At 43.4% G+C, this 12,035-nt stretch overlaps 1 protein-coding gene across 2 annotated transcripts in view; it reads right to left on the reverse strand.

Annotated features, from left to right (window-relative positions):
- SECISBP2L (SECIS binding protein 2 like) overlaps positions 1-12,035 on the reverse strand; it is a 435,435-nt gene that overhangs the window by 391,568 nt on the left and 31,832 nt on the right. The window lies entirely within an intron of this gene.

Consider the following 12,035-nt stretch of genomic DNA (forward strand, 5'->3'; position numbering starts at 1 on the left):
TACTTGGCCTTTGTGCAAGTGCAGTACGGGATGGCCGTAGTGCCTGACTGACGGCCAACTACTGCCAGCCAAACCAACTCCGTCAATCATGGGCTTTGGCAGGATGTCCACACTGAACACTATGCAAAGACCATGCACAACTGCGATGTCATTTTTTCAGAATTTGAAGAAAAAAAAAAAAAACACACAATTTTTTAAACAAAACAGATTCACCACTAAACTGGCTCTATGAGCCCTGTAAAAAATAAGTCACTTTTTTGGGCATCAACTGTCCATCTGGGACATCCTCCTCACATTGACTCTGGGGTTAGAGGATGCTCTCCATGGCCTCTATACCTATGTCACCTTTTTCAGGACACATGCTTCATTGCCTGTAATAATACATATATATTTTTTTTAAACCGTCTAGTTGCTACCAGCTATTTAGATTAACTGAATCCTCAGAGGAAACATGAATCTTACACTGGACAAAGGGAAAACATGGTCCCTACAATTTATCATCCACAGATAATTCCAGGAACCCTGTAGTAAAGCACATTTCTAAAAAGCTGGATGGACATACACAAAACCAAGCAAAGGTAGACATCTGAGTAAAGTTTTACATTTACAGTGTGATTACATTCCGTGTTTTTTATATAGCAGAGAGCAACGTTGTCTAAGGGAATTAACAGTGAAAGCATGAACATTTTAACTCCCTTTATTCAAGGCTTAATATTCTGCATGTCATTCGACATGCTGAAAACTCTAGGATTTAAGCAATTAGATAGAACAAACAGTTATAAGCAAACCGAAACAAACACACACACACACTCACCCACCCACCGACCCAACTGAAACAGCTAAAGTACAGTTATGGTTACGAATTAAACCCTCCTGAAATTCCTCTTCATGGTTATCTCCACATACCATAAATCGCACATCCACCAAGCAAACCATAACTAGCATACCATAATTTGCATGCCAAATACAATCTTTATGACTTCACAATAGTTATACCAATTAGTGAGCACATCTGACAGACTATCATTAAATAATATACACACAAAAAAGTCAAACAAACTGTATCCACGGATGTAGGGTTAATACTGTAACAGTAAGGTGATGTCATAAGTGAGATCCTTTATGTCACTTTAGATATCACGTCATGAATGAGATCATGCTTATTGAGAACTGCACCACCACACTTGAAGCTTTTCTGCATGCTTCATCACGCTTTCTAACCCTAAAAAAAAAAAAAAAGAAACAAGCAGTGGCAAAGCTAATTGGTGTATCCATCGAAGCTAGTGTAATGGCTCATTTATGTTTTTTTTTTTACTGCAAGTATGCACCTGAAGAAAAGGAAGCACATATGCCACCTCCTAAACATTGAGGCCACATGCTTACAATACAAATTGTGCATTAAATAATAGTTCAAATTAAATTAAAATTAATATGTAGGGTGACCAGACTTCCCAGATTTCCCCACACAGTCACGGTTTTCAGAGGACTGTCCCTGTGTCCAGACGCTTTTGTTAATTTAAATTAATGACCCAGTTTTTGTGGCAAAGGTCAGGTCAACCTGGCAATCAGAAGTGAAAGGTATGCTCTCCTTTCACATGGAGATCTAGAGTCTTAAATAATTGAAGAACCAATTTATTAGTGTCTGCCCGTCTGCTGCCTGCTCCCATGTATATGTGTGGGACAGGCCAGATATACAAGTGAAACTAAAGGCTTTAGTCCTACTTTTATGCCTAACCTGTCCCATTTTCTTTTCAAAATCTGGTCACCCTAAAAAATATAATTTTAATAGAACAGAATGAATCTCTGTTAGCTGGCAGGTGTCCTTAGAACAGTTATAGAAACGCCCTTTTAGTTGAAATACACATCACATGAAAATTAGGAGTCTCTTAAATAACTAACCTAAAAACCCAACTTAAACACACAAGGAAAACTAAACAAAATAAGAAAAGAATACAAAGAATGGGGACAAAGATATGTGGTAAAGTATTGCCACTTAAGTGCACCTTTTATCACCATCAAGCCTGAACTGGCGGTCTTTCAAAGATGGTTTTTCAAAACAGCTTGTCTAACCTACAAAGCCCTTCATAACAAAATTGTTAAAAGTATCAAAGGGATCCAAGAAACCCTATGGTATGGAGAAAAACTCCAACACCACATACAACTTTTCAGAAAAAAACTGCACTGTGTAGATCTCCCAGGTCATGCTCTCAGTATCTGGGATCACATCCAGAGTCCACATCATCCTCATTCTTCATCTTCAAAGAGCTACTAAAAACCTCTCTAAAAGCAATTCTCTGAACGCATAATCAATGATGGAAACTGTATTGCAGCGTAAAACATCTTACCTTTTAAAAATGCAAAAACTAGACAAGGATAATGCTACTAGTAACGTGGAAATATACCGTACAAATATTGCCTTATAAACTGACCATCAAGACAACTAGATACCTACATTGTAATCAGAGCTACCCCCTGCAACACCCGTGCAGCTTAGAAAAGATAACATGGTGCATCAACGGAACTTAAACATTAAAAATAAATTAAAATATTTTCTGCAAAATACACCCTAAATCAACTCAAAACTATATAAACAGCATTTTGTTCGGGGTCAACCTCCTTTTGAATCTTACCAGAAAAGTAAGACTTAATTATTATCTTTTGAAAAAATACCGCAAACTCACACTTAAGAGTGAAGAGATTAATCTTGGGCGTGCGGACGAAGCCTATTCCTTTGTTTAGTTCAACCCATTCTATATATGATGGTTCTCAAAGGGATAAATTACAGGTATGCTCGCTCGTCCCTGAAAGGGCATCCTTCGCCATACTCATGGTCACCAATTGGGTGTGATCGGATCACTGTACTCATGCTTCCCTTTCTGTTTGGCCACATGCAAACGTAATAATAAATATGGACTGTAAAGTAAACTGCAGTAAACTGTAACTAGCAGTGTGAAAAAGCAGTGGCTAAAATATAAAAAATTTAACCAGTAATCTGTGCCCTATATTAACCTCACCCATTACAAGTTTGTTAAGCACGACTGAAAAGTACAACTCGAAGGTTTTTTATTATTTTTTATTATTACATGCAGAGCATTCTGAAACCCATGTGTTAAGCCTGTGCTAAATAAAACTATGAATACAAATACAGTTAAAATATTTTACGAAAGACTAGCAAAAACTACAGAATTCCTGTTATCAGTGTTCCATGGTTGGTTGAACATTACAAATAGGCTGCAAAACGTCTGAAACATGCAGGTAAAATATGCTTCTAAAACAGGGAACAATTCTTCAATAAAACCCTACCTTGTAACCAAGCAAAAGTGTTCATTTACTTCTATTTATTATAACCAAATACATATTATAGCATAGCATACCCCCTTCTAAGTCCCTTTTGTGGGTGGCACGAGTGACACTCACAGCATGGGTGTTAAAGGGGTCACCAGGGCCTGGAGCGCAGGTTAGGGTGTACGACACAGTGACCCAAGTAAACTATTGGCAGCAGACCTGCCATTGCAGCCTGCAGAGCCAGTGTAAACTGCTCAAGCTAGACAGTGCTTTGACTGTGCCACACGTGGTATGGGCACAATCTTTAATACATTTCAGTCACCCCTAAGGAAGGCCTCCTAAGCTAGGAAGGCAGGGTGCATTATATGAAAGGTGTGGACATATAAGTGCAAGCTGATATGCTCCTATAGTGGCCTTTTCCATTAAAGGCCACTATTCTTGAAAAGCGGTACACAGGAGAACATGGGCTGGCACCCGGGCAAACCAGAGGTTGTCAGCTCAATTATGGTACCACTGAAATGAGTCATCTTGGTATAAAGCAACGTGCCTTCTCACCCAGCTTGTGGCCTTAGAGTTTGCCCACATAGTTGCCCAGTTTTCCTGCTCTCTGGCTATCAGCTCAACGGTGCTGCCGCCATGACAGGATTCTGACCCCCTTACCCCTGAGCAGGAGTGTGAACACTCCCAGGAGTCAGAACCACAGCCTGAACAGGAAGAAGGTCACACCTCCCTCACTCCAGGAAGGCTAGTGAAGTGGCACATTTAAGGCAGTGAGCTTCAAAGGGCACACCGCCTCTGATATGAAAGCAGGCTTTTTCCACAGTGGAAGACAAGACCATCCACTAGCCTCCAAGCACATCTGCACCAGGGCAGGTGGGAAAACGAGTTAGTCAGGAGGGGTACACACCCAGAAGGCTAGCCACACCTCTAAGGTGGGCTACATGGTCTGTACAACTGAGGAAGACTTCTGCCATCTTGAAAAGTGGCAAAATAGAGGGTTCTGGGTACAAAGGTTGTCACAACCCACCAGATGTGGTCACCTCAGGGGCAGATTAGTGAGTGAGGCTAGCAGCCCATGGACATCTTGCACCCACACCCCAGACGCCCCTAAATCTAGGATTTAAGAAGACACCCCTGGCAACAACTAGTGAAGAAAGGACAAAAGGAGACCTGCATCGACAACGCAAGTCTGCACAAACCAAAGGCGTGATACCTTGAACCTGTGGCAACCTTTCTGGAACTGCTCAACTGCGACTTGTCCTGGACCAAAGTTTGATTCCCCAGCAAGAGGGAACCCTTTGTGAGCCAAAGGCAAGGCCAGACTCCCTTGGACTAGTGGCACCAGTTTCCTGCACATCGCACGTAAAAAAAGCACATACTGGAACTGAAGAAACGCTGGCCATCGGGCCCTCTGACGAAATCGCCCGAAAGCAGGTGGTCCAGCTCATTGTGATTAGTGTAGTCCATCTCTCCACCAAGTTAAGCCAGATACCATTTTCCTCAGGACCTACAGAAGGCGAGATAGCCTCTCCTCCATCTTATCGTTGCCAAGGCTTGTTAGTGGAACGTCACCACCACTTTTACCAGACGCTGCAACCTGAAGGCACATCGATCTGATGTCACCAGTGGCACCATTATTGAGTTTTTTCAGCTGCTGCCTCACCTGAACTGTCAAAGTGGTAAAGCTAGTAACTACAGCTCCTATTCAGCACCAAGGATAGCCAAGCACACCTCTGCACACGAGACACCCGAGCTAGGTGGAGTTGTGCTGCCTGGTGTATCTTGTTACAGGGGCCCATACAAGGTTAACTCCCAGTGGACTCCTACAAACTCGACCTGCAAGTGACAGAGACAGAAGTACCATTTTGCAGCACCCACATTTAGCACCAAGGACAGCCGGGAAGCCTCTGCACCTTGGCCCCACGAGCCAGGTAAAATTGGTCTAACTGTTGCAGCTTGGTCCTGGGACCCATATCACCTTCACTACAAGTGGGTTTCTCTGAATTCACCTTGCAAGTGGCCAAGTGTCACTAGTGATTTTTCACATTGGCTACAATGGGGAAAGTCTGACAGCTTGAACTGTATTGAATTATTTTTCACTTGAAAATCCATAACTCCAGTAAAACATATCTGATTTACTTTGTTTTGGTGTCTAAATTAATATAAAAATCTGTTTTATTTCTATAACTTGGTGTCAGATTTCTTTCAAGTCTTGTCAATTACTCATGGTCCACGTTGGTATTCTGAAACGCTTAACAGATGTTCCTCTAGTAAAGCTTGACTTCTCTTTGCCACTCTACCAGGACTAAGCTAAAGATTTGTTATTGTGAATCCAATGACCATCTTTGGGGTATTGTGAAGCCTGCATAATATTCCACTTTCTTATATAGCAAATCAAAGTAAGTGGACCATTGATCACATTTTAGCAAATATTGAGTGTCATCAGCATATTAATAGCACTCAAAGCCAAAAGAACTTAAAAGGCTACAAATGGTTAGATGTGCATATTGTACTAAGAGAACAAAAAAAAAAATTGATGGCAACAGGACTGACCCTAGAAGATCTCATAAGTGAATGTAGTTTTGTGTGACTGAAAAGTGGACAAAACTACTGACTGATCCATCTGTCAAAAAGGAGGAGAATCAGGAGTCTTTCTTCTGAATCCAATCGACTGATTAGCAGGTTTTGGTTGATTGTATTGAAGACTGTGGAAAGAATCTAGTAAGAAAGAATCCCTCTGCAAATTCAAAATTATTAATAAGTTAGACATGTCTGCGGATGCTGAAAATTATATTCCAGTGGTTGCCTAGTAATACCAGGAAAATGGTCACCCAAGCCCTTATCACCAGCGTAGGAAAATGCCTCTCATGGCATGGTTGCCCCCTAACTTTTTACCTTTTGTTGATGCCAGTTATGATTGAAAGTGTGCTGGGGCCCTGCTAACCAGGCCCCAGCAACAATGTTCTTTCCCAAAACTACCTTTGTCTCCACAATTGGCACAGCCCTAACACACAGATAAGTCCCTTGTAACTGGTACCCCTGGTGCCAAGGGCCCTGTGGCCAGGGAAGGTTTCTAAGGGCTGCAGCATGTATTATGCCACCCTGGTGGCCCCTCACTCAGCACATTCACACTGTCTCACAGCTTGTGTGATGGTAGTGAGAAAATGACTAAGTCGACATGGCACTCCCCTCAGAGTGCCATGCCCACAAACCACTGCCTGTGGCATAGGTAATCCACCCCTCTAGCAGGCCTTACAGCCCTAAGCAGGGTGCACTATACCACAGGCGAGGGCATAGTTGCATGAGCACTATGCCCCTACAGTGTCCAAGCCAAATCTTAGACATTTTAAGTGCAGGGTAGCCTTAAAGAGTATATGGTTTGGGAGCCTGTCAAACACAAACTCCACTGTTCCATAATGGCTATACTGAAATCTGGGAAGTTTAGTATCAAACTTCTCAGCACAATAAATCCACACAGATGCCAGTGTAGGATTTATTGAAAAATGCAAACAGAGGGCATCGTAGAGATGTCCTCTGTATACCAGTCTAATTCCTAGTGTTAGGCTGACCAGTTCCTGCCAGCCTGCCACATCCAGACGGGTTTCTGGCCACACTGGGAGAGTGCCTTTGTCACTCTGTGGCCAGGAACAAAGCCTGCACTGGGTGGAGGTGCTTCTCACCTCCCCCTGCAGGAACTGTAACACCTGGCGGTTAGCCTCAAAGCACTCCAGCTAGTGGAGATGCCCACTCCTCCGGACACAGCCCCCACTTTTGGCAGCAAGTCCAGAGGACATAATGAGAAAAACGAGGAGCCCTAAGGTGTCCTGATGTGACCCCTGCCTTAAGAAATCCTCCATCTTGTTTTGGAGGATTCCCCCAATAAGAATAGGGATGTGCCCCCCCCCCCTCCCCTCAAGGAGGCGGCACAAAGAGGGTGTAGCCATTGGCTACTGCCCCCCAGACCTAAACACACCCCTAAATTGAGTATTTAGGGGCGACCCTGAACCTAGGAAATCAGATTCCTGCAACCTGAAGAAAGAAGGGCTGCTGACCTGAAAACCCCGCAGAGGTGACCAAGACAACTGACTTGGCCCCAGCCCTACTGGCCTGTCTCCACACTCAAAGAACCTTCACAGTGACGCATCCAGCAGGATTAGCGACCTCTGAGGACTCAGAGGACTGACCTGCACCTAAAGGACTAAAACTCCAGAGGACAGCGGCTCTGTCCAAATCTAGGCCAACTTTAAAGAAGAGTCCAGCCTTACTCCGGAAGTTTCTCACACTGCACCCGACAAGAGTCCATAAAAACCAACACCGCAGAGACGACCCCCAGTTGACTCCAACAACATGGACACCCTGAGTCGACCTCCCTGCACCCCCACAGCTACGCCTGCAGAGAGGATCCAGAGGCTCCCCTGACTGCGACTTCCCGGTAACATAGGAACGCGACGCCTAGACAAAGCACTGCACCCGCAGCACCCAGGACCGAGAGGAACCAACCACCGGTGCAGAAGTGACCAGCAGGCGGCCCTCATCCTAGCCCAGTGGTTGGCTTGCCCGAGAAGCCCCCCTGTGCCCTGCCTGCATCGCCAGAGTGACCCCTGGGTCCCTCCATTGACTTCAATACAAAACCCGACGCCTTGTGCACACACTGCACCCGGCCGCCCCTGTGCCACTGAGGGTGTATTTTGTGTGCCTGTTTGGGACCCCCCCAGTGCTCTACAAGAAGAAACGCTGGTCTGCTCCTCAAGGACACAGGTACTTACCTGCTAGCATACTGGAACTGGAGCACCCCTGTTCTCCATAGGCACCTGTGTTATTTGGGCCCTACTTTGACCTCTGCACCTGACCGGCCCTGTGCTGCTGGGTGTTTGGGGTTGACTTGAACCCCCAACGTTGAGCTGCCTATGCCCAGGAGACTGAACATGTAAGTGCTTAACTTACCTGAGAAACTAACTATTACTTACCTCCCCCAGGAACTGTTGATTTTTGCAGTGTCCACTTGTAAAATAGCTTTTTGCCATTTTTGCCAAAATTGTGTATACTACTGTTTTAATTCAAAGTTCCATACTTACCCGTGTGAAGTACCTAACAATTTATGTACTTACCTAAATTCTGAATCTTGTGGTTCTAAAATAAATTAAGAAAATAATATTTTTCTATATAAAAACCTATTGGCCTGGAGTTAAGTCTGAGTGTGTGTGTTCTTATTTATTGACTGTGTGTGTTCAACACATGCTTAACACTACCCTCTGATAAGCCTACTGCTCGACCACACCACCACAAAATAGAGCATTAGTATTATCTAATGTTGCCACTATCAACCTCTAAAGGGGAACCCTTGGACTCTGTGCACACTCTCACTCTGAGATAGTATATACAGAGCCAACTTCCTACAACCGGTTTACTGGACTATGGGAAAGCCCTCTACACAGGAAAAAACAACCAACTCGCAAAAAATGTTTTACTGTTCACAGCACTGCAGCCTGAATGGATCTGAACTTCCCACAAGCCATTACACTATTTGTCTGTTTTAAAGAATATTGCCCAGTAATTCGCCAGTCCAGAGAAGGACTAACCTACCAGTTTCAAACAGGTATAAATGACTAACATGCACTAGAAAGCTGAATCTAGATTTAAAGATCTAGCAATGATACAAGCAAGAACACTATTACCCAGGGAATGGAAATCCCCCCCTAGGTCCTCCTGTGAAGCAATAGGGACAATAGGTCAAGAGATAGGCAGAAACAGAGGATTATTAGAAATACATAATATGAATTTTACTTCGCATGTATTTAAATAAGAACTTGCACTGATGGCCAATAGGAGTCCATCTTTTGATATGTATTTGAAATAATGATCCCTGCCGCATGGACCTGAACAGGATCACACCCAGTTTAATATAGAAACTGAACAGAGTACGGCACGACAGAGGAAGCCAGGGCATCAAAGAAAAAAACACACCCACACAGACAGACAAAAACAGGGAGGGGGGCATGGTCTTTACTTATCCACGTTTATGGGACAATACCACATACCGTGCTGCCTGTGCACAGTATTCATAATAGCTAATCCAAACTAGCTACACCAACACCTCATAAAGTTAACAGGTTAACGTTTTGGTTCGCTTCTGATTCTCTTGTTGAAACTAACTTAAACTCTGACATCAGCATCATAACAATGAATAGTTTAATGACAAACATACTGTAACAAAACAATATGCGAACGGACAAGGACATCACAATAATGGGACAAAATTAACGCACTTTTGAGTAATCGACTGGTTTGTTACATCCACTATACAAGAACGATTATAAATTATGATTACACAATGTATTGCCGAACGATACAAACCCAACCAGGCAATGCGAAATGCAAAATGATAACAAATGAAACGCTATTAAAATTAATATAAATAAAAAAGGTGAAGCGAAGCATGGGGTGTGCGTGCCACAGCCACAAACTCTGTGTATACTTCCCCGGCTCCTCTGCCAGCACCCATGCTTTTACTTAGCAATACTCAGTTTTAAAACCAGTAGTAACCTTAATAGTTATATGACTTGAAATTAAATCACACGGTGGTTCACTGGATGTTGCCATTACGCAAAATTATATTTTATGCAATGTGAACCAGAGCACAGATAATGAAAATGAGCCTATTGAACCAGAGGTCATCACAGACAATAAATGCAATACATTATACTAAGGGACCTTTCAGCATTCAGAAAAATGCTATTCTCACTATCAACTTTCTTTAAAGCAAGCATACACCTTGTATAAGAGGCATGGAACGCTAGTAGCCCTGGGCTCGCAGAGCGCGGAACTCACTTCTGCTGGGGCACTTGAACATGTAAAGAACCTCGAATGCAAGACTGGTTTTCCTTTCGCCGATAGACGTGCTTTTTGATAAAACTGATTAACTGGATGACGTGAGCGAGGATAATGGAAGAAAACAGACAGGGGTAGAGAGACGATGGATTGTTTCAAAATCCCTGGTGTGCATGCCACCAGAGAAATGCATGACTCCGTAAAAGTATTTGTGGAAGATGAAGGGAATTATTTTGGGCCCATTATCTACGAGCATAGACAGGTACCAAAGAAACATTCGGAAGCAGCTCAGCTAGCACTCTCAGTAGAAGCGTGCCTGCTAGATTTCTGTTATTCTTCTTCCACGCGCTGCCGTGCTGGATTAAAAAAAAGTGCTTAAAGGGACTAGAACTAGAACAAACGGTAAATCAGAAAATTCCTCGTCTATAAACTAAGTTCTCACCATCAATATGTGACAGTAGCCTCGCGTGTCCGATGCCTCCGGGTCGCTACTGGGCTAATTGGAAGACTGGCACGACGAGTACAAGACCTCCTTCCATCCTGGTGCGAGGAGGCGGCGATGACGTGAAGCTTCTCCTTTCAGCAGGGCAGCTTCTGTGTTCTGCAGTCCCACCCACAGAGGCCTTCAGTTGGCTCCAGGCTGAGACACAGGCTAGGCAAGTAGCCCGTTTACATTTTAAAGAGGGTTGAGCACGTGCTGGTGTAAATTCCATAACTACAGGAGGGAAAGTGGTAGCAGTGATTACTCCCTGCCAACAAGCACTGGTAAAGCCAGTGGACATGGCTTTAACGTAAAAAACAAAATGCAGACACTGGCAATCACAGATGTTTTTTGCATGCACTATGAGCACAAATGTTGTCTTGTCTCATATTAAAGCCTGTTCTGTTGGATTTACCAATGCTGGGAAAAATAGCCAAAATATTGCTTTCTGTGTAGAACGCATGTAGCATATAGAAGGGAAAAACTGAATATGCCAGAGAGCATAGTCGGGATATTTTTCTGATTTTGATTGAATCCCCTGTGCATTTTAATGGAAAGACTTCTTTCAAGGTGAAATGGTACATCACAAGCTGACAGAATAAAGGCTGGACTTTCCTGGGTGGAGCCAAGCTAAAGCCTACTCTACGTCTCTACCTATACTTTAAAGAATTTCTCAAATTGGTCATCCAGACAGATGCGCTGTCAAGCCCGGCCTAGATACGGGTGTTTACTTTACTTAAATAGGGCTATTCTGAAAAATTTAGGACAGTCCCCAACTAATATTTGGTGTACTTCACCATTCACAAACATACTACGTTGAGGGTAATGTAGAGTGCAAAGCAGTGAAAAAGCCCTGCGAAATGCATGGAAAAGTGTTTTACAGTGCATTTAACATTATTTTTCATGAAGAAAAATAATGCATTCCATGCCTATTAGTACCAGAACACAAGCAAAATGCTGGTGCTAATTGTGCATCAATTGCTGTGATAAAAGAGACAGACCCAATGTTTGCATATGGAGTTGTAAATTTGCAGCAATGTTGTAATAGGTAATGATATTACTGTCCGGCAATCATGCGGACCATCCACACAGCGGTCCCCAATGGATGCAGGCTGACACTACATCTACAACCTGAGAACATCACCAATCAGCACCATCCTGACCTACATTATCAACACCCCCATCATTTCCACCACTTTCCCAGATAAATATAAACTTGTTGAAATCAACGCTATCCTCAAGAAGCCCACAGCAGACCAGAATCAACTGAGCAACTTCGACACAACTCCCTGCTTCCCTATCCATCCAAAGTGATTGAGGTAGATTGTGAGTTACTTGTTGATGGCCTTCTCAAACTTCACCATTTGTTGGACAACACTGAACCAGAATTCAAAAAGAACCACAACACCGAAATAACACTATTAGTGGCCACCAATTACAT

This window comes from Pleurodeles waltl, chromosome 3_1 (assembly GCF_031143425.1).
Source record: "Pleurodeles waltl isolate 20211129_DDA chromosome 3_1, aPleWal1.hap1.20221129, whole genome shotgun sequence".
NCBI lineage: Eukaryota > Metazoa > Chordata > Amphibia > Caudata > Salamandridae > Pleurodeles > Pleurodeles waltl.